Source organism: Rhinolophus sinicus, chromosome 10 (genome assembly GCF_057876585.1).
Source record: "Rhinolophus sinicus isolate RSI-liver-muscle chromosome 10, RSI-T2T, whole genome shotgun sequence".
Lineage (NCBI taxonomy): Eukaryota > Metazoa > Chordata > Mammalia > Chiroptera > Rhinolophidae > Rhinolophus > Rhinolophus sinicus.
The window spans coordinates 18,903,131-18,929,869 of record NC_142510.1 but is presented as its reverse complement, the minus strand read 5'-3'; the positions used below and the strand labels follow the sequence as shown (position 1 = coordinate 18,929,869).

General features: G+C 69.3%; 2 pseudogenes; both read right to left on the bottom strand.

Moving 5' to 3' along the window:
• Positions 1 to 1,713: 1,713 nt before the first annotated feature.
• LOC148756890 (5S ribosomal RNA) lies at positions 1,714 to 1,833 on the bottom strand (annotated as a pseudogene).
• Positions 1,834 to 3,270: 1,437 nt separating this feature from the next.
• On the bottom strand, positions 3,271 to 3,390 carry LOC148756889 (5S ribosomal RNA; annotated as a pseudogene).
• Between the last annotated feature and the right edge of the window lie 23,349 nt (positions 3,391 to 26,739).

Sequence of the window (26,739 nt, the reverse complement as noted above, 5' to 3'; positions counted from 1 at the left end):
GCACACCCCCCTTGCTGCTGTGCTGTCCCCACCTCTCAGGGCCACCGAGGGGGTCGCAGGGTCCTCTCAGTCCCCTCCGGCCCTAGGGACGTGCAACCCAGGCCCTGGCCCTGACCGGACCCATCCACAGGCCCAAAGCCAGGGAGAGCCACCCGCGCCACCAGGGTGCAGCATCTCCAGTCTGCAGCCACCCTTCGTCACAAGCCTTCAGTCTGGGCCCTGGAACCCTCGTCAGCGACCGGAGCCCCGCCCGATGTCCGGTCCCTTCACTGGCTACACGTCACCTCTCCTGACCCAGGGAGGTGTGAGAGAGGATGAGAGAAGGCCAGAGACGGAGCAAGAGAGAGGCGGAGAGAGACAGACGGGGACTGTGGGGACAGACTCGCAGAGAGCACTCTCCAGGCTCTGGGCCTCGCGTGGAGGGGTGCTGCTTGGGGGCTGCATGGTCATCAGCTGTGACCGCTTGGCCATCAGCTGTTGCCATTTGGCCACTGGCCACCGGAGGAGCTGCGGTGGCCAACTGGGAAGCGCGGATGGTGGACTGCAAATTGCAGAGGGGCGCGGATTGCAGTGGGCCCGCTTGGCGGGTCGACGGGCGGTGTGTCGGTGGGTTGGCAGAGAAGCGGCCGACAGGTTGGGGATCGGGCGGCTCCGGCTTGCCGTGGCTCCGAGCCAGCCGCCCGTGAGACATAGTGCTATGAGCCCCCTATCCGTGGCTCTGTTGGTGTTCCCTCTTGGCCTCGCCATATCCTGCCTTCTTGTGCGGGCAGAGGGACTAGAGTCCCCGCAGGACAGGGACCGACAGAGAGAACGGGAGGAGGAGAAAGAGGGAGCGAGATCGAAATATACACCTATATGTACCTGTATGTACCTAGACATACAGAGAGACATGGACAGAGACAGAGAAAGAGGGGGCTGGCACGCGGGGAGAGAGCTCCTGAGCCAGAGCCAGAGCCCAACAGGCACGTCACAGAGCCAGAGAGACATGGGGTGGGGGAGGGGGGAGGGACGCACAAGCGGGCACACGGACTGGGACAGACGCACTGACGCTGCTTTGAAGTGGCAGCTTCTCAACCGAAGTGTGGTCATGCCCGTGGCTGGGCTCCACTAAGGAGGCAGTGCCCGGGCATTGAAAGTCACCCTTGAAGCCCCCGGGCCGGGCGGGAGGGCCAGTGGGCTCCGAGCCCCGCCCAGGAACCCCCCCGCCCCGCGGGAGGAGAGTGGCAGCCCACAGGCACCCTGGTTGAGAGTGTTGTGTGCCTGCGTGCCTGCACTTCCCCTTGTGGTGGTCTCTCCTGGAGTCCGAGGGCGTGCGGTGTGTTGGGGTGCTGCTCCCTCAGTCCCCTGCTTTGTCCCGGCTCTTTGTACCCTGTGTGTTGGGGCCACCGCGGGAAGGGAGGGTTCCTGGCTCTTGTGGGCGATGGGAGGGGGCGCGCGGGGGTGTGGGGAGAGGTGCCTGCCGGCGGAGACACAGGCTCGGCTAACTGCTGCTGGCTGACTGCCTGCCTCAGCGAAGAGGACTAAGAAGAGGGTGTGGGGGTGAGCCCTGGCCGACGGGCCTGGTGTGCGGCCGGGGCTGCCAGCTTGTAGCGCCGGGTGGCTGACCGGCCTCTGGCCAGGGGGACCTTCGGCTGGATGGGCGGCTGCAGAGGGGCAAGGGGCGGCAGGGGTTCGGAGGCAGCCACGCAGGGGCGGCGGCGCAAAAGGAGAGGCGAGCAAAAGCCTACAGGTATTCCCAGGCGGTCTCCCATCCAAGTACTAACCGGGCCCCTCCCTGCTTAGCTCCCGAGATCAGAGGAGATCGGGCGCGTTCAGGGTGGTACGGCCATAGACGATGGGACTCGGCTCCCCGCGCCCCAAGAGCCTGCTCCCGGCCTGCCTCGTGAGCGCGCGCCATGCAGATGCGCGGCTCCGGTGGCGAGCATCGACCTGCTGGCCGGCTCTGCCAGCACCGCGTCCCCCCCCCCAGTCCAGCTCCCCGCCTCTTCCGAATGCCCCTGGCGTGGGCGGCGGGCTACTCCTGGCCGGCAGCGAGGCCCCTTCGCGCCACCCGAGGCTCCATGGGACACTGCCACTTCCCTGATGGTGCCAGAAGTCGTGGAACTCTGGCATCCTGGGACTCCCCGGACCGAGACCGCCATACACCCCGCCCCCCTACCGCCACCAGGTTTACCAACAACCGCACCCCCAAGGCTGGGGGAGGCCTGCACCAGCAGGCAACCCTGGGCTTGGGAGTTGTGGGAGGACCCCGCGGCGGCGGCTTGGGCGGCTGCGGAGGGGGGGGCTGCGGCGGCGGCGGCGGCGGCGGCGGAGGAGGCCGGGAGAGCAGAGGCGGGAGATTGAGGGAGTATGGCGATGGTGGCGGCGGCGGCGGGGGCTGGGGCGGAGGCGGGGGAGATGGCGGTGCTGGAGGCGGGGAGAGCAGAGGAGGGAGATTGAGGGAGTGCGGCAATGGCGGTGGCGGGGGCGGGGGTGGGGAAGAGGGCAGCACTGGCGGCGGGGATGGGGAGCGCGGTGCTGGCGGCCAAGGGGGAGAGAGCAGAGGAGGGAGTTTGAGGGAGTACGGCGATGGCGGCGGCGGGGACGGGGGAGGGGGCGAGGGCAGCGCTGGCGGAGGGGGTGGGGAGCGCGGTGATCGCGGCGGCGGCGGCGGCGGCGGGAGAAGCGGGGGCTGATCGCGAGCAGCGATGGCGGCGGCGGCGGCGGCGGCGGCGGCGGCGGCGGCGGCGCGGGAGGGTTGCGAGGTCGGCGATGGAGGCGGCGGCAGCGTTGGGGGCTGTCTCGGCGGGCGCTGGGCGCGGGGAGGGTTGGCGCCGGCGGCGGCGGCGGTAGCGGGGAAGAGGGCGGTGCTGGCGGCGGAGGAGGGGAGAGCAGAGGCGGGAGATTGAAGCAGTACAGCGATGGCGGTGGCGAGGGCGGGGGCAGGGGTGAGGGCAGCGCTGGAGGGGGGTGTGGGGAGCGAGGTGATGGCGGCGGATTTGGCGGTGGCGGCGGGGGCGAGGGCAGCGCTGTTGGCGGTGGCGGCGATCGAAGGTCGGCGAAGGGATCGAGATGACAGCCTCCGGGACTGAAGAGGACTGAGAAGAGGGTGTGCGGGGGAGCCCTGGCCGACGGGCCTGGTGTGCGGCCGGGGCTGCCAGCTTGTAGTGCTGGGCGGCTAACCCTCTGCTGGTCAGGGGGACCTTCGGCTGGCTGGGCGGCTGCAGAGAGGCAAGGGGCGGCAGGGGTTCGGAGGGAGCCACGCCGGGGCGGCGGCGCAAAAGGAGAGGCGAGCAAAAGCCTGCAGCTATTCCCAGGCGGTCTCCCATCCAAGTACTAACCAGGCCCCTCCCTGCTTAGCTCCCGAGATCAGACGAGATCTGGCGCGTGCAGGGTGGTGTGGCCTTAGGCGCTGGGACCGGGCTCCCGGCACTCCAAGATCCTTCTCCCGACCTGCTTCTGAGCGCGCGCCGTGCTGCTGGGCCGCTCCGGTGGCGAGCATGTCTGCCCGAGCGCCTCCCGCCAGCTCCCCGCCTCCTCCGGACGCCGCTGGTGTGGGCCACGGGCTACTCCTGGCCCGCAGGGAGGCCCCTTCGCGCCCCCCAGTGGCTCTAACGGGCCTCTGTCACTTCCCTGACTGTGACATATGTCTGGGCGCCCTGGCATCCTGGGCCTCCCCAGGCCCCGAAGGGCTTTTACCCCGCCACCCTACCCCAACCCCTCTCATCTCCCCCCAGCCCCACAACCGCACACCCCCCTTGCTGCTGTGCTGTCCCCACTTCTCAGGGCCACCGAGGGGGTCGCAGGGTCCTCTCAGTCCCCTCCACCCTAGGGACGTGCAACCCAGGCCCTGGCCCTGGCCGGCCCCACCCACTGCCCCAAAGCCAGGGAGAGCCACCGGCCACCAGGGGGCAGCACCTCCAGGCTGCCGCCACCCTTCCTCACACAGCCTTCTTTCTGGGTTCTCGCCCCTCCTCAGCGACCGGCGTCGCGCCCGATCACTGTTCACTTCACTGGCTACACGTCACCTCTCCTGACCCAGGGAGGTGAGAGAGAGGATGAGAGAAGGCCAGAGACGGAGCAAGAGAGAGGCGGAGAGAGACAGACGGGGACTGTGGGGACAGACTCGCAGAGAGCACTTTCCAGGCTCTGGGCCTCGCGTGGAGGGGTGCTGCGTGGGGGCTGCATGGATATCAGCTGTGACCGCTTGGCCATCAGCTGTTGCCAGTTGGCCATTGGCCACCGGCAGAGCTGCGGTGGCCAAGCTAGGAAGCGCGGATTGTGGACTGCAAATTGCATAGAGGCGCGGACTGCAGTTGGCCGGCTTGGTTAGTCGGTAGGTTGGCGGGTCTTGTGGTCGGCAGAGAATCGGCCGGCAGGCTGGGGATCGGGCGGCTCCGGCTTGCCGAGTCTCCAAGCCAGCCGCCCGTGAGACATGGTGCTATGAGCCCCCTATCCGTGGTCTGTTGGTGTTCCCTCTTGGCCTCGCCAAATCCTGCATTCTTGTGCGGGCAGAGGGGCTAGAGTCCCCGCAGGACAGGGACAGACAGACAGAACGGGAGGAGGAGTAAGAGGGAGCGAGATGGAAATATGCTCGTATATGTACATGTATGTATCTAGACATACAGAGAGACATGGACAGAGACAGAGAAAGAGGGGGCTGGCACGCGGGGAGAGAGCTCCTGAGCCAGAGCCAGAGCCCAACAGGCACGTCACAGAGCCCGACGGATATGGGGTGGGGGAGGGTGTGAGGGACGCACAGGCGGGCACACGGACTGTTACAGACGCACTGAGGCTGTGTTGAAGTGGCAGCTCCTCCACCGGAGTGTGGTCGTGCCCGGGGCTGGGCTCCGCTAAGGAGGCATTGCCCTGGCGTTGGCAGTCACCATTGAAGCCTCCGGGGCGGGCCGCCAGGGTCTCCGGAGGGCCTGAGGTCTCTGAGCCCCGCCCAGGCACCCGCCCGCGGGAGGAGAGTGGCAGCCCCCAGGCACCCTGGTTGTGAGGGTTGTGCGCCTGCGTGCCTGCTCTGCCCTTGTGGTGGTCTCCCCTGGAGTCGATGGCGCGTGGTGCGTTGGGGTGCTGCTCCCGCCGTCCCCTGGTTTGTCCCGGCTCTTTGTGCCCTGTGTTTCAGGGACACCGTGGCCGGCGGGAAGGGAGGGCTCCTGGCTCTTGTGGGAGACGGGAGGGGCGTGCGGGGGTGTGGGGCGAGGTGCCTGCCAGCGGAGGCAGAAGACTCCGGTGGGCGGGGCGGGTGGGCGTCCCGTTTGCCCGAGGACACGCCGATCCTGTGTGTCGGGTCCCGGGGGCAGGCGCAGGGATGGGCGTCCCCTGGGCTCGGGCCGAGGTGCAAAGCACCGGCACGTCCTGGGATGGAGAGAGCCTGGTGGAGGCCTGCGCCGGCAGGCAGCCCTGGGCTTGGGCGTTGGGGGTTGCGGCGGCGGCAGGGTCGGGGAGCGAGAGGGAGCCCTGCGATGGCGGTGGCGGCGGCGGCGACCGAGACGCGGCTGACTGCTGCAGGCTGACGGCCTGCCTCGGCGAAGAGCACTAAGAAGAGGGAGTGGGGGGGAGCCCTGGCCGACAGGCCTGGTGTGCGGCCGGGGATGCGAGCTTGTAGTGCTGGGCGGCTGACCCTCCTCTGGCCAGGGGGACCTTCGGCTGCCTGGGCGGCTGCAGAGGGGCAAGGGGCGGCAGGGGTTCGGAGGGAGCCACGCCGGGGCGGCGGCGCAAAAGGAGAGGCGAGCAAAAGCCTGCAGCTATTCCCAGGCGGTCTCCCATCCAAGTACTAACCAGGCCCCTCCCTGCTTAGCTCCCGAGATCAGAGGAGATGGGGCGCGTTCAGGGTGGTATGGCCGTAGACGCTGGGACCCGGCTCCCCGCGCCCCAAGAGCCTGCTCCCGGCCTGCCTCGTGAGCGCGCGCCATGCAGATGCGCGGCTCCGGTGGCGAGCATCGACCTGCTGGCCGGCTCTGCCAGCACCGCGTCCCCCCCCCCAGTCCGGCTCCCCGCCTCTTCCGAATGCCCCTGGCGTGGGCGGCGGGCTACTCCTGGCCGGCAGCGAGGCCCCTTCGCGCCACCCGAGGCTCCATGGGACACTGCCACTTCCCTGATGGTGCCAGAAGTCGTGGAACTCTGGCATCCTGGGACTCCCCGGACCCAGACCGCCATACACCCCGCCCCCCTACCGCCACCAGGTTTACCAACAACCGCACCCCCAAGGCTGGGGGAGGCCTGCACCAGCAGGCAACCCTGGGCTTGGGAGTTGTGGGAGGACCCCGCGGCGGCGGCTTGGGCGGCTGCGGAGGGGGGGGCTGCGGCGGCGGCGGCGGCGGCGGAGGAGGCCGGGAGAGCAGAGGCGGGAGATTGAGGGAGTATGGCGATGGTGGCGGCGGCGGCGGGGGCTGGGGCGGAGGCGGGGGAGATGGCGGTGCTGGAGGCGGGGAGAGCGGAGGAGGGAGATTGAGGGAGTGCGGCAATGGCGGCGGCAGGGGCGGGGGTGGGGAACAGGGCAGCACTGGCGGCGGGGATGGGGAGCGCGGTGCTGGCGGCCGAGGGGGAGAGAGCAGAGGAGGGAGTTTGAGGGAGTACGGCGATGGCGGCGGCGGGGGCGGGGGAGGGGGCGAGGGCAGCGCTGGCGGAGGGGGTGGGGAGCGCGGTGATCGCGGCGGCGGCGGCGGCGGGAGAAGCGGGGGCTGATCGCGAGCAGCGATGGCGGCGGCGGCGGCGGCGGCGGCGCGGGAGGGTTGCGAGGTCGGCGATGGAGGCGGCGGCAGCGTTGGGGGCTGTGTCGGCGGGCGCTGGGCGCGGGGAGGGTTGGCGGCGGCGGTAGCGGGGAAGAGGGCGGTGCTGGCGGCGGAGGAGGGGAGAGCAGAGGCGGGAGATTGAAGCAGTACAGCGATGGCGGTGGCGAGGGCGGGGGCAGGGGTGAGGTCAGCGCTGGAGGGGGGTGTGGGGAGCGCGGTGATGGCGGCGGATTTGGCGGTGGCGGCGGGGGCGAGGGCAGCGCTGTTGGCGGTGGCGGCGATCGAAGGTCGGCGAAGGGATCGAGATGACAGCCTCCGGGACTGAAGAGGACTGAGAAGAGGGTGTGCGGGGGAGCCCTGGCCGACGGGCCTGGTGTGCGGCCGGGGCTGCCAGCTTGTAGTGCCTGGCGGCTAACCCTCTGCTGGTCAGGGGGACCTTCGGCTGGCTGGGCGGCTGCAGAGAGGCAAGGGGCGGCAGGGGTTCGGAGGGAGCCACGCCGGGGCGGCGGCGCAAAAGGAGAGGCGAGCAAAAGCCTGCAGCTATTCCCAGGCGGTCTCCCATCCAAGTACTAACCGGGCCCCTCCCTGCTTAGCTCCCGAGATCAGACGAGATCTGGCGCGTGCAGGGTGGTGTGGCCTTAGGCGCTGGGACCCGGCTCCCGGCACTCCAAGATCCTTCTCCCGATCTGCTTCTGAGCGCGCGCCATGCTGCTGGGCCGCTCCGGTGGCGAGCACGTCTGCCCGAGCGCCTCCCGCCAGCTCCCCGCCTCCTCCGGACGCCGCTGGTGTGGGCGACGGGCTACTCCTGGCCCGCAGCGAGGCCCCTTCGCGCCCCCCAGTGGCTCTAACGGGCCTCTGTCACTTCCCTGACTGTGACATATGTCTGGGCGCCCTGGCATCCTGGGCCTCCCCAGGCCCCGAAGGGCTTTTACCCCGCCCCCCTACCCCAACCCCTCTCATCTCCCCCCAGCCCCACAACCGCACACCCCCCCTTGCTGCTGTGCTGTCCCCACCTCTCAGGGCCACCGAGGGGGTCGCAGGGTCCTCTCAGTCCCCTCCACCCTAGGGATGTGCAACCCAGGCCCTGGCCCTGGCCGGCCCCACCCACTGGCCCAAAGCCAGGGAGAGCCACCCGCCACCAGGGGGCAGCACGTCCAGTCTGCCGCCACCCTTCCTCACACAGCCTTCTTTCTGGGTTCTCGCCCCTCGTCAGCGACCGGCGTCCCGCCCGATCACTGTTCACTTCACTGGCTACACGTCACCTCTCCTGACCCAGGGAGGTGAGAGAGAGGATGAGAGAAGGCCAGAGACGGATCAAGAGAGAGGCGGAGAGAGACAGACGGGGACTGTGGGGACAGACTCGCAGAGAGCACTTTCCAGGCTCTGGGCCTCGCGTGGAGGGGTGCTGCGTGGGGGCTGCATGGATATCAGCTGTGACCGCTTGGCCATCAGCTGTTGCCAGTTGGCCATTGGCCACCGGCAGAGCTGCGGTGGCCAAGCTAGGAAGCGCGGATTGTGGACTGCAAATTGCAGAGGGGTGCGGACTGCAGTTGGCCGGCTTGGTGGGTCGGTAGGTTGGTGGGTCTTGTGGTCGGCAGAGAATCGGCCGGCAGGCTGGGGATCGGGCGGCTCCGGCTTGCCGAGTCTCCAAGCCAGCCGCCCGTGAGACATGGTGCTATGAGCCCCCTATCCGTGGCTCTGTTGGTGTTCCCTCTTGGCCTCGCCAAATCCTGCATTCTTGTGCGGGCAGAGGGGCTAGAGTCCCCGCAGGACAGGGACAGACAGACAGAACGGGAGGAGGAGTAAGAGGGAGCGAGATGGAAATATGCTCGTATATGTACATGTATGTATCTAGACATACAGAGAGACATGGACAGAGACAGAGAAAGAGGGGGCTGGCACGCGGGGAGAGAGCTCCTGAGCCAGAGCCAGAGCCCAACAGGCACGTCACAGAGCCCGACGGATATGGGGTGGGGGAGGGTGTGAGGGACGCACAGGCGGGCACACGGACTGTTACAGACGCACTGAGGCTGTGTTGAAGTGGCAGCTCCTCCACCGGAGTGTGGTCGTGCCCGGGGCTGGGCTCCGCTAAGGAGGCATTGCCCTGGCGTTGGCAGTCACCATTGAAGCCTCCGGGGCGGGCCGCCAGGGTCTCCGGAGGGCCTGAGGTCTCTGAGCCCCGCCCAGGCACCCGCCCGCGGGAGGAGAGTGGCAGCCCCCAGGCACCCTGGTTGTGAGGGTTGTGCGCCTGCGTGCCTGCTCTGCCCTTGTGGTGGTCTCCCCTGGAGTCGATGGCGCGTGGTGCGTTGGGGTGCTGCTCCCGCCGTCCCCTGGTTTGTCCCGGCTCTTTGTGCCCTGTGTTTCAGGGACACCGTGGCCGGCGGGAAGGGAGGGCTCCTGGCTCTTGTGGGAGACGGGAGGGGCGTGCGGGGGTGTGGGGCGAGGTGCCTGCCAGCGGAGGCAGAAGACTCCGGTGGGGCGGGGCGGGTGGGCGTCCCGTTTGCCCGAGGACACGCCGATCCTGTGTGTCGGGTCCCGGGGGCAGGCGCAGGGATGGGCGTCCCCTGGGCTCGGGCCGAGGTGCAAAGCACCGGCACGTCCTGGGATGGAGAGAGCCTGGTGGAGGCCTGCGCCGGCAGGCAGCCCTGGGCTTGGGCGTTGGGGGTTGCGGCGGCGGCAGGGTCGGGGAGCGAGAGGGAGCCCTGCGATGGCGGTGGCGGCGGCGGCGACCGAGACGCGGCTGACTGCTGCAGGCTGACGGCCTGCCTCGGCGAAGAGCACTAAGAAGAGGGAGTGGGGGGGAGCCCTGGCCGACAGGCCTGGTGTGCGGCCGGGGATGCGAGCTTGTAGTGCTGGGCGGCTGACCCTCCTCTGGCCAGGGGGACCTTCGGCTGCCTGGGCGGCTGCAGAGGGGCAAGGGGCGGCAGGGGTTCGGAGGGAGCCACGCCGGGGCGGCGGCGCAAAAGGAGAGGCGAGCAAAAGCCTGCAGCTATTCCCAGGCGGTCTCCCATCCAAGTACTAACCAGGCCCCTCCCTGCTTAGCTCCCGAGATCAGAGGAGATGGGGCGCGTTCAGGGTGGTATGGCCGTAGACGCTGGGACCCGGCTCCCCGCGCCCCAAGAGCCTGCTCCCGGCCTGCCTCGTGAGCGCGCGCCATGCAGATGCGCGGCTCCGGTGGCGAGCATCGACCTGCTGGCCGGCTCTGCCAGCACCGCGTCCCCCCCCCCAGTCCGGCTCCCCGCCTCTTCCGAATGCCCCTGGCGTGGGCGGCGGGCTACTCCTGGCCGGCAGCGAGGCCCCTTCGCGCCACCCGAGGCTCCATGGGACACTGCCACTTCCCTGATGGTGCCAGAAGTCGTGGAACTCTGGCATCCTGGGACTCCCCGGACCCAGACCGCCATACACCCCGCCCCCCTACCGCCACCAGGTTTACCAACAACCGCACCCCCAAGGCTGGGGGAGGCCTGCACCAGCAGGCAACCCTGGGCTTGGGAGTTGTGGGAGGACCCCGCGGCGGCGGCTTGGGCGGCTGCGGAGGGGGGGGCTGCGGCGGCGGCGGCGGCGGCGGAGGAGGCCGGGAGAGCAGAGGCGGGAGATTGAGGGAGTATGGCGATGGTGGCGGCGGCGGCGGGGGCTGGGGCGGAGGCGGGGGAGATGGCGGTGCTGGAGGCGGGGAGAGCGGAGGAGGGAGATTGAGGGAGTGCGGCAATGGCGGCGGCAGGGGCGGGGGTGGGGAACAGGGCAGCACTGGCGGCGGGGATGGGGAGCGCGGTGCTGGCGGCCGAGGGGGAGAGAGCAGAGGAGGGAGTTTGAGGGAGTACGGCGATGGCGGCGGCGGGGGCGGGGGAGGGGGCGAGGGCAGCGCTGGCGGAGGGGGTGGGGAGCGCGGTGATCGCGGCGGCGGCGGCGGCGGGAGAAGCGGGGGCTGATCGCGAGCAGCGATGGCGGCGGCGGCGGCGGCGGCGGCGCGGGAGGGTTGCGAGGTCGGCGATGGAGGCGGCGGCAGCGTTGGGGGCTGTGTCGGCGGGCGCTGGGCGCGGGGAGGGTTGGCGGCGGCGGTAGCGGGGAAGAGGGCGGTGCTGGCGGCGGAGGAGGGGAGAGCAGAGGCGGGAGATTGAAGCAGTACAGCGATGGCGGTGGCGAGGGCGGGGGCAGGGGTGAGGTCAGCGCTGGAGGGGGGTGTGGGGAGCGCGGTGATGGCGGCGGATTTGGCGGTGGCGGCGGGGGCGAGGGCAGCGCTGTTGGCGGTGGCGGCGATCGAAGGTCGGCGAAGGGATCGAGATGACAGCCTCCGGGACTGAAGAGGACTGAGAAGAGGGTGTGCGGGGGAGCCCTGGCCGACGGGCCTGGTGTGCGGCCGGGGCTGCCAGCTTGTAGTGCCTGGCGGCTAACCCTCTGCTGGTCAGGGGGACCTTCGGCTGGCTGGGCGGCTGCAGAGAGGCAAGGGGCGGCAGGGGTTCGGAGGGAGCCACGCCGGGGCGGCGGCGCAAAAGGAGAGGCGAGCAAAAGCCTGCAGCTATTCCCAGGCGGTCTCCCATCCAAGTACTAACCGGGCCCCTCCCTGCTTAGCTCCCGAGATCAGACGAGATCTGGCGCGTGCAGGGTGGTGTGGCCTTAGGCGCTGGGACCCGGCTCCCGGCACTCCAAGATCCTTCTCCCGATCTGCTTCTGAGCGCGCGCCATGCTGCTGGGCCGCTCCGGTGGCGAGCACGTCTGCCCGAGCGCCTCCCGCCAGCTCCCCGCCTCCTCCGGACGCCGCTGGTGTGGGCGACGGGCTACTCCTGGCCCGCAGCGAGGCCCCTTCGCGCCCCCCAGTGGCTCTAACGGGCCTCTGTCACTTCCCTGACTGTGACATATGTCTGGGCGCCCTGGCATCCTGGGCCTCCCCAGGCCCCGAAGGGCTTTTACCCCGCCCCCCTACCCCAACCCCTCTCATCTCCCCCCAGCCCCACAACCGCACACCCCCCCTTGCTGCTGTGTTGTCCCCACCTCTCAGGGCCACCGAGGGGGTCGCAGGGTCCTCTCAGTCCCCTCCACCCTAGGGATGTGCAACCCAGGCCCTGGCCCTGGCCGGCCCCACCCACTGGCCCAAAGCCAGGGAGAGCCACCCGCCACCAGGGGGCAGCACGTCCAGTCTGCCGCCACCCTTCCTCACACAGCCTTCTTTCTGGGTTCTCGCCCCTCGTCAGCGACCGGCGTCCCGCCCGATCACTGTTCACTTCACTGGCTACACGTCACCTCTCCTGACCCAGGGAGGTGAGAGAGAGGATGAGAGAAGGCCAGAGACGGAGCAAGAGAGAGGCGGAGAGAGACAGACGGGGACTGTGGGGACAGACTCGCAGAGAGCACTTTCCAGGCTCTGGGCCTCGCGTGGAGGGGTGCTGCGTGGGGGCTGCATGGATATCAGCTGTGACCGCTTGGCCATCAGCTGTTGCCAGTTGGCCATTGGCCACCGGCAGAGCTGCGGTGGCCAAGCTAGGAAGCGCGGATTGTGGACTGCAAATTGCAGAGGGGTGCGGACTGCAGTTGGCCGGCTTGGTGGGTCGGTAGGTTGGTGGGTCTTGTGGTCGGCAGAGAATCGGCCGGCAGGCTGGGGATCGGGCGGCTCCGGCTTGCCGAGTCTCCAAGCCAGCCGCCCGTGAGACATGGTGCTATGAGCCCCCTATCCGTGGCTCTGTTGGTGTTCCCTCTTGGCCTCGCCAAATCCTGCATTCTTGTGCGGGCAGAGGGGCTAGAGTCCCCGCAGGACAGGGACAGACAGACAGAACGGGAGGAGGAGTAAGAGGGAGCGAGATGGAAATATGCTCGTATATGTACATGTATGTATCTAGACATACAGAGAGACATGGACAGAGACAGAGAAAGAGGGGGCTGGCACGCGGGGAGAGAGCTCCTGAGCCAGAGCCAGAGCCCAACAGGCACGTCACAGAGCCCGACGGATATGGGGTGGGGGAGGGTGTGAGGGACGCACAGGCGGGCACACGGACTGTTACAGACGCACTGAGGCTGTGTTGAAGTGGCAGCTCCTCCACCGGAGTGTGGTCGTGCCCGGGGCTGGGCTCCGCTAAGGAGGCATTGCCCTGGCGTTGGCAGTCACCATTGAAGCCTCCGGGGCGGGCCGCCAGGGTCTCCGGAGGGCCTGTGGTCTCTGAGCCCCGCCCAGGCACCCGCCCGCGGGAGGAGAGTGGCAGCCCCCAGGCACCCTGGTTGTGAGGGTTGTGCGCCTGCGTGCCTGCTCTGCCCTTGTGGTGGTCTCCCCTGGAGTCGATGGCGCGTGGTGCGTTGGGGTGCTGCTCCCGCCGTCCCCTGGTTTGTCCCGGCTCTTTGTGCCCTGTGTTTCAGGGACACCGTGGCCGGCGGGAAGGGAGGGCTCCTGGCTCTTGTGGGAGACGGGAGGGGCGCGCGGGGGTGTGGGGCGAGGTGCCTGCCAGCGGAGACAGAAGACTCCGGTGGGGCGGGGCGGGTGGGCGTCCCGTTTGCCCGAGGACACGCCGATCCTGTGTGTCGGGTCCCGGGGGCAGGCGCAGGGATGGGCGTCCCCTGGGCTCGGGCCGAGGTGCAAAGCACCGGCACGTCCTGGGATGGAGAGAGCCTGGTGGAGGCCTGCGCCGGCAGGCAGCCCTGGGCTTGGGCGTTGGGGGTTGCGGCGGCGGCAGGGTCGGGGAGCGAGAGGGAGCCCTGCGATGGCGGTGGCGGCGGCGGCTACCGAGACGCGGCTGACTGCTGCAGGCTGACGGCCTGCCTCGGCGAAGAGCACTAAGAAGAGGGAGTGGGGGGGAGCCCTGGCCGACAGGCCTGGTGTGCGGCCGGGGATGCGAGCTTGTATTGCTGGGCGGCTGACCCTCCTCTGGCCAGGGGGACCTTCGGCTGCCTGGGCGGCTGCAGAGGGGCAAGGGGCGGCAGGGGTTCGGAGGGAGCCACGCCGGGGCGGCGGCGCAAAAGGAGAGGCGAGCAAAAGCCTGCAGCTATTCCCAGGCGGTCTCCCATCCAAGTACTAACCAGGCCCCTCCCTGCTTAGCTCCCGAGATCAGAGGAGATGGGGCGCGTTCAGGGTGGTATGGCCGTAGACGCTGGGACCCGGCTCCCCGCGCCCCAAGAGCCTGCTCCCGGCCTGCCTCTGACAGCGCGCCGTGCTGCTGGGCCGCTAGGGTGGCGAGCACGTCTGCCCGAGCGCCTCCCGCCCGCTCCCCGCCTCCTCCGGACGCCGCTGGTGTGGGCGACCGGCTACTCCTGGCCCGCAGCGAGGCCCCTTCGCGCCCCCCAGTGGCTCTAACGGGCCTCTGTCACTTCCATGACTGTGACATATGTCTGGGCGCCCTGGCATCCTGGGCCTCCCCAGGCCCCGAAGGGCTTTTACCCCGCCCCCCTACCCCAACCCCTCTCATCTACCCCCAGCCCCACAACCGCACACCCCCCTTGCTGCTGTGCTGTCCCCACCTCTCAGGGCCACCGAGGGGGTCGCAGGGTCCTCTCAGTCCCCTCCGGCCCTAGGGACGTGCAACCCAGGCCCTGGCCCTGACCGGACCCATCCACAGGCCCAAAGCCAGGGAGAGCCACCCGCGCCACCAGGGTGCAGCATCTCCAGTCTGCAGCCACCCTTCGTCACAAGCCTTCAGTCTGGGCCCTGGAACCCTCGTCAGCGACCGGAGCCCCGCCCGATGTCCGGTCCCTTCACTGGCTACACGTCACCTCTCCTGACCCAGGGAGGTGTGAGAGAGGATGAGAGAAGGCCAGAGACGGAGCAAGAGAGAGGCGGAGAGAGACAGACGGGGACTGTGGGGACAGACTCGCAGAGAGCACTCTCCAGGCTCTGGGCCTCGCGTGGAGGGGTGCTGCTTGGGGGCTGCATGGTCATCAGCTGTGACCGCTTGGCCATCAGCTGTTGCCATTTGGCCACTGGCCACCGGAGGAGCTGCGGTGGCCAACTGGGAAGCGCGGATGGTGGACTGCAAATTGCAGAGGGGCGCGGATTGCAGTGGGCCCGCTTGGCGGGTCGACGGGCGGTGTGTCGGTGGGTTGGCAGAGAAGCGGCCGACAGGTTGGGGATCGGGCGGCTCCGGCTTGCCGTGGCTCCGAGCCAGCCGCCCGTGAGACATAGTGCTATGAGCCCCCTATCCGTGGCTCTGTTGGTGTTCCCTCTTGGCCTCGCCATATCCTGCCTTCTTGTGCGGGCAGAGGGACTAGAGTCCCCGCAGGACAGGGACCGACAGAGAGAACGGGAGGAGGAGAAAGAGGGAGCGAGATCGAAATATACACCTATATGTACCTGTATGTACCTAGACATACAGAGAGACATGGACAGAGACAGAGAAAGAGGGGGCTGGCACGCGGGGAGAGAGCTCCTGAGCCAGAGCCAGAGCCCAACAGGCACGTCACAGAGCCAGAGAGACATGGGGTGGGGGAGGGGGGAGGGACGCACAAGCGGGCACACGGACTGGGACAGACGCACTGACGCTGCTTTGAAGTGGCAGCTTCTCAACCGAAGTGTGGTCATGCCCGTGGCTGGGCTCCACTAAGGAGGCAGTGCCCGGGCATTGAAAGTCACCCTTGAAGCCCCCGGGCCGGGCGGGAGGGCCAGTGGGCTCCGAGCCCCGCCCAGGAACCCCCCCGCCCCGCGGGAGGAGAGTGGCAGCCCACAGGCACCCTGGTTGAGAGTGTTGTGTGCCTGCGTGCCTGCACTTCCCCTTGTGGTGGTCTCTCCTGGAGTCCGAGGGCGTGCGGTGTGTTGGGGTGCTGCTCCCTCAGTCCCCTGCTTTGTCCCGGCTCTTTGTACCCTGTGTGTTGGGGCCACCGCGGGAAGGGAGGGTTCCTGGCTCTTGTGGGCGATGGGAGGGGGCGCGCGGGGGTGTGGGGAGAGGTGCCTGCCGGCGGAGACACAGGCTCGGCTAACTGCTGCTGGCTGACTGCCTGCCTCAGCGAAGAGGACTAAGAAGAGGGTGTGGGGGTGAGCCCTGGCCGACGGGCCTGGTGTGCGGCCGGGGCTGCCAGCTTGTAGCGCCGGGTGGCTGACCGGCCTCTGGCCAGGGGGACCTTCGGCTGGATGGGCGGCTGCAGAGGGGCAAGGGGCGGCAGGGGTTCGGAGGGAGCCACGCCGGGGCGGCGGCGCAAAAGGAGAGGCGAGCAAAAGCCTGCAGCTATTCCCAGGCGGTCTCCCATCCAAGTACTAACCAGGCCCCTCCCTGCTTAGCTCCCGAGATCAGAGGAGATGGGGCGCGTTCAGGGTGGTATGGCCGTAGACGCTGGGACCCGGCTCCCCGCGCCCCAAGAGCCTGCTCCCGGCCTGCCTCGTGAGCGCGCGCCATGCAGATGCGCGGCTCCGGTGGCGAGCATCGACCTGCTGGCCGGCTCTGCCAGCACCGCGTCCCCCCCCCCAGTCCGGCTCCCCGCCTCTTCCGAATGCCCCTGGCGTGGGCGGCGGGCTACTCCTGGCCGGCAGCGAGGCCCCTTCGCGCCACCCGAGGCTCCATGGGACACTGCCACTTCCCTGATGGTGCCAGAAGTCGTGGAACTCTGGCATCCTGGGACTCCCCGGACCCAGACCGCCATACACCCCGCCCCCCTACCGCCACCAGGTTTACCAACAACCGCACCCCCAAGGCTGGGGGAGGCCTGCACCAGCAGGCAACCCTGGGCTTGGGAGTTGTGGGAGGACCCCGCGGCGGCGGCTTGGGCGGCTGCGGAGGGGGGGGCTGCGGCGGCGGCGGCGGCGGGGGCGGAGGAGGCCGGGAGAGCAGAGGCGGGAGATTGAGGGAGTATGGCGATGGTGGCGGCGGCGGCGGGGGCTGGGGCGGAGGCGGGGGAGATGGCGGTGCTGGAGGCGGGGAGAGCAGAGGAGGGAGATTGAGGGAGTGCGGCAATGGCGGTGGCGGGGGCGGGGGTGGGGAAGAGGGCAGCACTGGCGGCGGGGATGGGGAGCGCGGTGCTGGCGGCCGAGGGGGAGAGAGCAGAGGAGGGAGTTTGAGGGAGTACGGCGATGGCGGGGGCGGGGGAGGGGGCGAGGGCAGCGCTGGCGGAGGGGGTGGGGAGCGCGGTGATCGCGGCGGCGGCGGCGGGAGAAGCGGGGGCTGATCGCGAGCAGCGATGGCGGCGGCGGCGGCGGCGGCGGCGGCGGCGCGGGAGGGTTGCGAGGTCGGCGATGGAGGCGGCGGCAGCGTTGGGGGCTGTCTCGGCGGGCGCTGGGCGCGGGGAGGGTTGGCGCCGGCGGCGGCGGCGGTAGCGGGGAAGAGGGCGGTGCTGGCGGCGGAGGAGGGGAGAGCAGAGGCGGGAGATTGAAGCAGTACAGCGATGGCGGTGGCGAGGGCGGGGGCAGGGGTGAGGTCAGCGCTGGAGGGGGGTGTGGGGAGCGCGGTGATGGCGGCGGATTTGGCGGTGGCGGCGGGGGCGAGGGCAGCGCTGTTGGCGGTGGCGGCGATCGAAGGTCGGCGAAGGGATCGAGATGACAGCCTCCGGGACTGAAGAGGACTGAGAAGAGGGTGTGCGGGGGAGCCCTGGCCGACGGGCCTGGTGTGCGGCCGGGGCTGCCAGCTTGTAGTGCCTGGCGGCTAACCCTCTGCTGGTCAGGGGGACCTTCGGCTGGCTGGGCGGCTGCAGAGAGGCAAGGGGCGGCAGGGGTTCGGAGGGAGCCACGCCGGGGCGGCGGCGCAAAAGGAGAGGCGAGCAAAAGCCTGCAGCTATTCCCAGGCGGTCTCCCATCCAAGTACTAACCGGGCCCCTCCCTGCTTAGCTCCCGAGATCAGACGAGATCTGGCGCGTGCAGGGTGGTGTGGCCTTAGGCGCTGGGACCCGGCTCCCGGCACTCCAAGATCCTTCTCCCGACCTGCTTCTGAGCGCGCGCCGTGCTGCTGGGCCGCTCCGGTGGCGAGCATGTCTGCCCGAGCGCCTCCCGCCAGCTCCCCGCCTCCTCCGGACGCCGCTGGTGTGGGCGACGGGCTACTCCTGGCCCGCAGCGAGGCCCCTTCCCGCCCCCCAGTGGCTCTAACGGGCCTCTGTCACTTCCCTGACTGTGACATATGTCTGGGCGCCCTGGCATCCTGGGCCTCCCCAGGCCCCGAAGGGCTTTTACCCCGCCACCCTACCCCAACCCCTCTCATCTCCCCCCAGCCCCACAACCGCACACCCCCCTTGCTGCTGTGCTGTCCCCACTTCTCAGGGCCACCGAGGGGGTCGCAGGGTCCTCTCAGTCCCCTCCACCCTAGGGACGTGCAACCCAGGCCCTGGCCCTGGCCGGCCCCACCCACTGCCCCAAAGCCAGGGAGAGCCACCGGCCACCAGGGGGCAGCACCTCCAGGCTGCCGCCACCCTTCCTCACACAGCCTTCTTTCTGGGTTCTCGCCCCTCCTCAGCGACCGGCGTCGCGCCCGATCACTGTTCACTTCACTGGCTACACGTCACCTCTCCTGACCCAGGGAGGTGAGAGAGAGGATGAGAGAAGGCCAGAGACGGAGCAAGAGAGAGGCGGAGAGAGACAGACGGGGACTGTGGGGACAGACTCGCAGAGAGCACTTTCCAGGCTCTGGGCCTCGCGTGGAGGGGTGCTGCGTGGGGGCTGCATGGATATCAGCTGTGACCGCTTGGCCATCAGCTGTTGCCAGTTGGCCATTGGCCACCGGCAGAGCTGCGGTGGCCAAGCTAGGAAGCGCGGATTGTGGACTGCAAATTGCATAGAGGCGCGGACTGCAGTTGGCCGGCTTGGTTAGTCGGTAGGTTGGCGGGTCTTGTGGTCGGCAGAGAATCGGCCGGCAGGCTGGGGATCGGGCGGCTCCGGCTTGCCGAGTCTCCAAGCCAGCCGCCCGTGAGACATGGTGCTATGAGCCCCCTATCCGTGGTCTGTTGGTGTTCCCTCTTGGCCTCGCCAAATCCTGCATTCTTGTGCGGGCAGAGGGGCTAGAGTCCCCGCAGGACAGGGACAGACAGACAGAACGGGAGGAGGAGTAAGAGGGAGCGAGATGGAAATATGCTCGTATATGTACATGTATGTATCTAGACATACAGAGAGACATGGACAGAGACAGAGAAAGAGGGGGCTGGCACGCGGGGAGAGAGCTCCTGAGCCAGAGCCAGAGCCCAACAGGCACGTCACAGAGCCCGACGGATATGGGGTGGGGGAGGGTGTGAGGGACGCACAGGCGGGCACACGGACTGTTACAGACGCACTGAGGCTGTGTTGAAGTGGCAGCTCCTCCACCGGAGTGTGGTCGTGCCCGGGGCTGGGCTCCGCTAAGGAGGCATTGCCCTGGCGTTGGCAGTCACCATTGAAGCCTCCGGGGCGGGCCGCCAGGGTCTCCGGAGGGCCTGAGGTCTCTGAGCCCCGCCCAGGCACCCGCCCGCGGGAGGAGAGTGGCAGCCCCCAGGCACCCTGGTTGTGAGGGTTGTGCGCCTGCGTGCCTGCTCTGCCCTTGTGGTGGTCTCCCCTGGAGTCGATGGCGCGTGGTGCGTTGGGGTGCTGCTCCCGCCGTCCCCTGGTTTGTCCCGGCTCTTTGTGCCCTGTGTTTCAGGGACACCGTGGCCGGCGGGAAGGGAGGGCTCCTGGCTCTTGTGGGAGACGGGAGGGGCGTGCGGGGGTGTGGGGCGAGGTGCCTGCCAGCGGAGGCAGAAGACTCCGGTGGGGCGGGGCGGGTGGGCGTCCCGTTTGCCCGAGGACACGCCGATCCTGTGTGTCGGGTCCCGGGGGCAGGCGCAGGGATGGGCGTCCCCTGGGCTCGGGCCGAGGTGCAAAGCACCGGCACGTCCTGGGATGGAGAGAGCCTGGTGGAGGCCTGCGCCGGCAGGCAGCCCTGGGCTTGGGCGTTGGGGGTTGCGGCGGCGGCAGGGTCGGGGAGCGAGAGGGAGCCCTGCGATGGCGGTGGCGGCGGCGGCGACCGAGACGCGGCTGACTGCTGCAGGCTGACGGCCTGCCTCGGCGAAGAGCACTAAGAAGAGGGAGTGGGGGGGAGCCCTGGCCGACAGGCCTGGTGTGCGGCCGGGGATGCGAGCTTGTAGTGCTGGGCGGCTGACCCTCCTCTGGCCAGGGGGACCTTCGGCTGCCTGGGCGGCTGCAGAGGGGCAAGGGGCGGCAGGGGTTCGGAGGGAGCCACGCCGGGGCGGCGGCGCAAAAGGAGAGGCGAGCAAAAGCCTGCAGCTATTCCCAGGCGGTCTCCCATCCAAGTACTAACCAGGCCCCTCCCTGCTTAGCTCCCGAGATCAGAGGAGATGGGGCGCGTTCAGGGTGGTATGGCCGTAGACGCTGGGACCCGGCTCCCCGCGCCCCAAGAGCCTGCTCCCGGCCTGCCTCTGACAGCGCGCCGTGCTGCTGGGCCGCTAGGGTGGCGAGCACGTCTGCCCGAGCGCCTCCCGCCCGCTCCCCGCCTCCTCCGGACGCCGCTGGTGTGGGCGACCGGCTACTCCTGGCCCGCAGCGAGGCCCCTTCGCGCCCCCCAGTGGCTCTAACGGGCCTCTGTCACTTCCATGACTGTGACATATGTCTGGGCGCCCTGGCATCCTGGGCCTCCCCAGGCCCCGAAGGGCTTTTACCCCGCCCCCCTACCCCAACCCCTCTCATCTACCCCCAGCCCCACAACCGCACACCCCCCTTGCTGCTGTGCTGTCCCCACCTCTCAGGGCCACCGAGGGGGTCGCAGGGTCCTCTCAGTCCCCTCCGGCCCTAGGGACGTGCAACCCAGGCCCTGGCCCTGACCGGACCCATCCACAGGCCCAAAGCCAGGGAGAGCCACCCGCGCCACCAGGGTGCAGCATCTCCAGTCTGCAGCCACCCTTCGTCACAAGCCTTCAGTCTGGGCCCTGGAACCCTCGTCAGCGACCGGAGCCCCGCCCGATGTCCGGTCCCTTCACTGGCTACACGTCACCTCTCCTGACCCAGGGAGGTGTGAGAGAGGATGAGAGAAGGCCAGAGACGGAGCAAGAGAGAGGCGGAGAGAGACAGACGGGGACTGTGGGGACAGACTCGCAGAGAGCACTCTCCAGGCTCTGGGCCTCGCGTGGAGGGGTGCTGCTTGGGGGCTGCATGGTCATCAGCTGTGACCGCTTGGCCATCAGCTGTTGCCATTTGGCCACTGGCCACCGGAGGAGCTGCGGTGGCCAACTGGGAAGCGCGGATGGTGGACTGCAAATTGCAGAGGGGCGCGGATTGCAGTGGGCCCGCTTGGCGGGTCGACGGGCGGTGTGTCGGTGGGTTGGCAGAGAAGCGGCCGACAGGTTGGGGATCGGGCGGCTCCGGCTTGCCGTGGCTCCGAGCCAGCCGCCCGTGAGACATAGTGCTATGAGCCCCCTATCCGTGGCTCTGTTGGTGTTCCCTCTTGGCCTCGCCATATCCTGCCTTCTTGTGCGGGCAGAGGGACTAGAGTCCCCGCAGGACAGGGACCGACAGAGAGAACGGGAGGAGGAGAAAGAGGGAGCGAGATCGAAATATACACCTATATGTACCTGTATGTACCTAGACATACAGAGAGACATGGACAGAGACAGAGAAAGAGGGGGCTGGCACGCGGGGAGAGAGCTCCTGAGCCAGAGCCAGAGCCCAACAGGCACGTCACAGAGCCAGAGAGACATGGGGTGGAGGAGGGGGGAGGGACGCACAAGCGGGCACACGGACTGGGACAGACGCACTGACGCTGCTTTGAAGTGGCAGCTTCTCAACCGAAGTGTGGTCATGCCCGTGGCTGGGCTCCACTAAGGAGGCAGTGCCCGGGCATTGAAAGTCACCCTTGAAGCCCCCGGGCCGGGCGGGAGGGCCAGTGGGCTCCGAGCCCCGCCCAGGAACCCCCCCGCCCCGCGGGAGGAGAGTGGCAGCCCACAGGCACCCTGGTTGAGAGTGTTGTGTGCCTGCGTGCCTGCACTTCCCCTTGTGGTGGTCTCTCCTGGAGTCCGAGGGCGTGCGGTGTGTTGGGGTGCTGCTCCCTCAGTCCCCTGCTTTGTCCCGGCTCTTTGTACCCTGTGTGTTGGGGCCACCGCGGGAAGGGAGGGTTCCTGGCTCTTGTGGGCGATGGGAGGGGGCGCGCGGGGGTGTGGGGAGAGGTGCCTGCCGGCGGAGACACAGGCTCGGCTAACTGCTGCTGGCTGACTGCCTGCCTCAGCGAAGAGGACTAAGAAGAGGGTGTGGGGGTGAGCCCTGGCCGACGGGCCTGGTGTGCGGCCGGGGCTGCCAGCTTGTAGCGCCGGGTGGCTGACCGGCCTCTGGCCAGGGGGACCTTCGGCTGGATGGGCGGCTGCAGAGGGGCAAGGGGCGGCAGGGGTTCGGAGGGAGCCACGCCGGGGCGGCGGCGCAAAAGGAGAGGCGAGCAAAAGCCTGCAGCTATTCCCAGGCGGTCTCCCATCCAAGTACTAACCAGGCCCCTCCCTGCTTAGCTCCCGAGATCAGAGGAGATGGGGCGCGTTCAGGGTGGTATGGCCGTAGACGCTGGGACCCGGCTCCCCGCGCCCCAAGAGCCTGCTCCCGGCCTGCCTCGTGAGCGCGCGCCATGCAGATGCGCGGCTCCGGTGGCGAGCATCGACCTGCTGGCCGGCTCTGCCAGCACCGCGTCCCCCCCCCCAGTCCGGCTCCCCGCCTCTTCCGAATGCCCCTGGCGTGGGCGGCGGGCTACTCCTGGCCGGCAGCGAGGCCCCTTCGCGCCACCCGAGGCTCCATGGGACACTGCCACTTCCCTGATGGTGCCAGAAGTCGTGGAACTCTGGCATCCTGGGACTCCCCGGACCCAGACCGCCATACACCCCGCCCCCCTACCGCCACCAGGTTTACCAACAACCGCACCCCCAAGGCTGGGGGAGGCCTGCACCAGCAGGCAACCCTGGGCTTGGGAGTTGTGGGAGGACCCCGCGGCGGCGGCTTGGGCGGCTGCGGAGGGGGGGGCTGCGGCGGCGGCGGCGGCGGGGGCGGAGGAGGCCGGGAGAGCAGAGGCGGGAGATTGAGGGAGTATGGCGATGGTGGCGGCGGCGGCGGGGGCTGGGGCGGAGGCGGGGGAGATGGCGGTGCTGGAGGCGGGGAGAGCAGAGGAGGGAGATTGAGGGAGTGCGGCAATGGCGGTGGCGGGGGCGGGGGTGGGGAAGAGGGCAGCACTGGCGGCGGGGATGGGGAGCGCGGTGCTGGCGGCCGAGGGGGAGAGAGCAGAGGAGGGAGTTTGAGGGAGTACGGCGATGGCGGGGGCGGGGGAGGGGGCGAGGGCAGCGCTGGCGGAGGGGGTGGGGAGCGCGGTGATCGCGGCGGCGGCGGCGGGAGAAGCGGGGGCTGATCGCGAGCAGCGATGGCGGCGGCGGCGGCGGCGGCGGCGGCGGCGCGGGAGGGTTGCGAGGTCGGCGATGGAGGCGGCGGCAGCGTTGGGGGCTGTCTCGGCGGGCGCTGGGCGCGGGGAGGGTTGGCGCCGGCGGCGGCGGCGGTAGCGGGGAAGAGGGCGGTGCTGGCGGCGGAGGAGGGGAGAGCAGAGGCGGGAGATTGAAGCAGTACAGCGATGGCGGTGGCGAGGGCGGGGGCAGGGGTGAGGTCAGCGCTGGAGGGGGGTGTGGGGAGCGCGGTGATGGCGGCGGATTTGGCGGTGGCGGCGGGGGCGAGGGCAGCGCTGTTGGCGGTGGCGGCGATCGAAGGTCGGCGAAGGGATCGAGATGACAGCCTCCGGGACTGAAGAGGACTGAGAAGAGGGTGTGCGGGGGAGCCCTGGCCGACGGGCCTGGTGTGCGGCCGGGGCTGCCAGCTTGTAGTGCCTGGCGGCTAACCCTCTGCTGGTCAGGGGGACCTTCGGCTGGCTGGGCGGCTGCAGAGAGGCAAGGGGCGGCAGGGGTTCGGAGGGAGCCACGCCGGGGCGGCGGCGCAAAAGGAGAGGCGAGCAAAAGCCTGCAGCTATTCCCAGGCGGTCTCCCATCCAAGTACTAACCGGGCCCCTCCCTGCTTAGCTCCCGAGATCAGACGAGATCTGGCGCGTGCAGGGTGGTGTGGCCTTAGGCGCTGGGACCCGGCTCCCGGCACTCCAAGATCCTTCTCCCGACCTGCTTCTGAGCGCGCGCCGTGCTGCTGGGCCGCTCCGGTGGCGAGCATGTCTGCCCGAGCGCCTCCCGCCAGCTCCCCGCCTCCTCCGGACGCCGCTGGTGTGGGCGACGGGCTACTCCTGGCCCGCAGCGAGGCCCCTTCCCGCCCCCCAGTGGCTCTAACGGGCCTCTGTCACTTCCCTGACTGTGACATATGTCTGGGCGCCCTGGCATCCTGGGCCTCCCCAGGCCCCGAAGGGCTTTTACCCCGCCACCCTACCCCAACCCCTCTCATCTCCCCCCAGCCCCACAACCGCACACCCCCCTTGCTGCTGTGCTGTCCCCACTTCTCAGGGCCACCGAGGGGGTCGCAGGGTCCTCTCAGTCCCCTCCACCCTAGGGACGTGCAACCCAGGCCCTGGCCCTGGCCGGCCCCACCCACTGCCCCAAAGCCAGGGAGAGCCACCGGCCACCAGGGGGCAGCACCTCCAGGCTGCCGCCACCCTTCCTCACACAGCCTTCTTTCTGGGTTCTCGCCCCTCCTCAGCGACCGGCGTCGCGCCCGATCACTGTTCACTTCACTGGCTACACGTCACCTCTCCTGACCCAGGGAGGTGAGAGAGAGGATGAGAGAAGGCCAGAGACGGAGCAAGAGAGAGGCGGAGAGAGACAGACGGGGACTGTGGGGACAGACTCGCAGAGAGCACTTTCCAGGCTCTGGGCCTCGCGTGGAGGGGTGCTGCGTGGGGGCTGCATGGATATCAGCTGTGACCGCTTGGCCATCAGCTGTTGCCAGTTGGCCATTGGCCACCGGCAGAGCTGCGGTGGCCAAGCTAGGAAGCGCGGATTGTGGACTGCAAATTGCATAGAGGCGCGGACTGCAGTTGGCCGGCTTGGTTAGTCGGTAGGTTGGCGGGTCTTGTGGTCGGCAGAGAATCGGCCGGCAGGCTGGGGATCGGGCGGCTCCGGCTTGCCGAGTCTCCAAGCCAGCCGCCCGTGAGACATGGTGCTATGAGCCCCCTATCCGTGGTCTGTTGGTGTTCCCTCTTGGCCTCGCCAAATCCTGCATTCTTGTGCGGGCAGAGGGGCTAGAGTCCCCGCAGGACAGGGACAGACAGACAGAACGGGAGGAGGAGTAAGAGGGAGCGAGATGGAAATATGCTCGTATATGTACATGTATGTATCTAGACATACAGAGAGACATGGACAGAGACAGAGAAAGAGGGGGCTGGCACGCGGGGAGAGAGCTCCTGAGCCAGAGCCAGAGCCCAACAGGCACGTCACAGAGCCCGACGGATATGGGGTGGGGGAGGGTGTGAGGGACGCACAGGCGGGCACACGGACTGTTACAGACGCACTGAGGCTGTGTTGAAGTGGCAGCTCCTCCACCGGAGTGTGGTCGTGCCCGGGGCTGGGCTCCGCTAAGGAGGCATTGCCCTGGCGTTGGCAGTCACCATTGAAGCCTCCGGGGCGGGCCGCCAGGGTCTCCGGAGGGCCTGAGGTCTCTGAGCCCCGCCCAGGCACCCGCCCGCGGGAGGAGAGTGGCAGCCCCCAGGCACCCTGGTTGTGAGGGTTGTGCGCCTGCGTGCCTGCTCTGCCCTTGTGGTGGTCTCCCCTGGAGTCGATGGCGCGTGGTGCGTTGGGGTGCTGCTCCCGCCGTCCCCTGGTTTGTCCCGGCTCTTTGTGCCCTGTGTTTCAGGGACACCGTGGCCGGCGGGAAGGGAGGGCTCCTGGCTCTTGTGGGAGACGGGAGGGGCGTGCGGGGGTGTGGGGCGAGGTGCCTGCCAGCGGAGGCAGAAGACTCCGGTGGGGCGGGGCGGGTGGGCGTCCCGTTTGCCCGAGGACACGCCGATCCTGTGTGTCGGGTCCCGGGGGCAGGCGCAGGGATGGGCGTCCCCTGGGCTCGGGCCGAGGTGCAAAGCACCGGCACGTCCTGGGATGGAGAGAGCCTGGTGGAGGCCTGCGCCGGCAGGCAGCCCTGGGCTTGGGCGTTGGGGGTTGCGGCGGCGGCAGGGTCGGGGAGCGAGAGGGAGCCCTGCGATGGCGGTGGCGGCGGCGGCGACCGAGACGCGGCTGACTGCTGCAGGCTGACGGCCTGCCTCGGCGAAGAGCACTAAGAAGAGGGAGTGGGGGGGAGCCCTGGCCGACAGGCCTGGTGTGCGGCCGGGGATGCGAGCTTGTAGTGCTGGGCGGCTGACCCTCCTCTGGCCAGGGGGACCTTCGGCTGCCTGGGCGGCTGCAGAGGGGCAAGGGGCGGCAGGGGTTCGGAGGGAGCCACGCCGGGGCGGCGGCGCAAAAGGAGAGGCGAGCAAAAGCCTGCAGCTATTCCCAGGCGGTCTCCCATCCAAGTACTAACCAGGCCCCTCCCTGCTTAGCTCCCGAGATCAGAGGAGATGGGGCGCGTTCAGGGTGGTATGGCCGTAGACGCTGGGACCCGGCTCCCCGCGCCCCAAGAGCCTGCTCCCGGCCTGCCTCTGACAGCGCGCCGTGCTGCTGGGCCGCTAGGGTGGCGAGCACGTCTGCCCGAGCGCCTCCCGCCCGCTCCCCGCCTCCTCCGGACGCCGCTGGTGTGGGCGACCGGCTACTCCTGGCCCGCAGCGAGGCCCCTTCGCGCCCCCCAGTGGCTCTAACGGGCCTCTGTCACTTCCATGACTGTGACATATGTCTGGGCGCCCTGGCATCCTGGGCCTCCCCAGGCCCCGAAGGGCTTTTACCCCGCCCCCCTACCCCAACCCCTCTCATCTACCCCCAGCCCCACAACCGCACACCCCCCTTGCTGCTGTGCTGTCCCCACCTCTCAGGGCCACCGAGGGGGTCGCAGGGTCCTCTCAGTCCCCTCCGGCCCTAGGGACGTGCAACCCAGGCCCTGGCCCTGACCGGACCCATCCACAGGCCCAAAGCCAGGGAGAGCCACCCGCGCCACCAGGGTGCAGCATCTCCAGTCTGCAGCCACCCTTCGTCACAAGCCTTCAGTCTGGGCCCTGGAACCCTCGTCAGCGACCGGAGCCCCGCCCGATGTCCGGTCCCTTCACTGGCTACACGTCACCTCTCCTGACCCAGGGAGGTGTGAGAG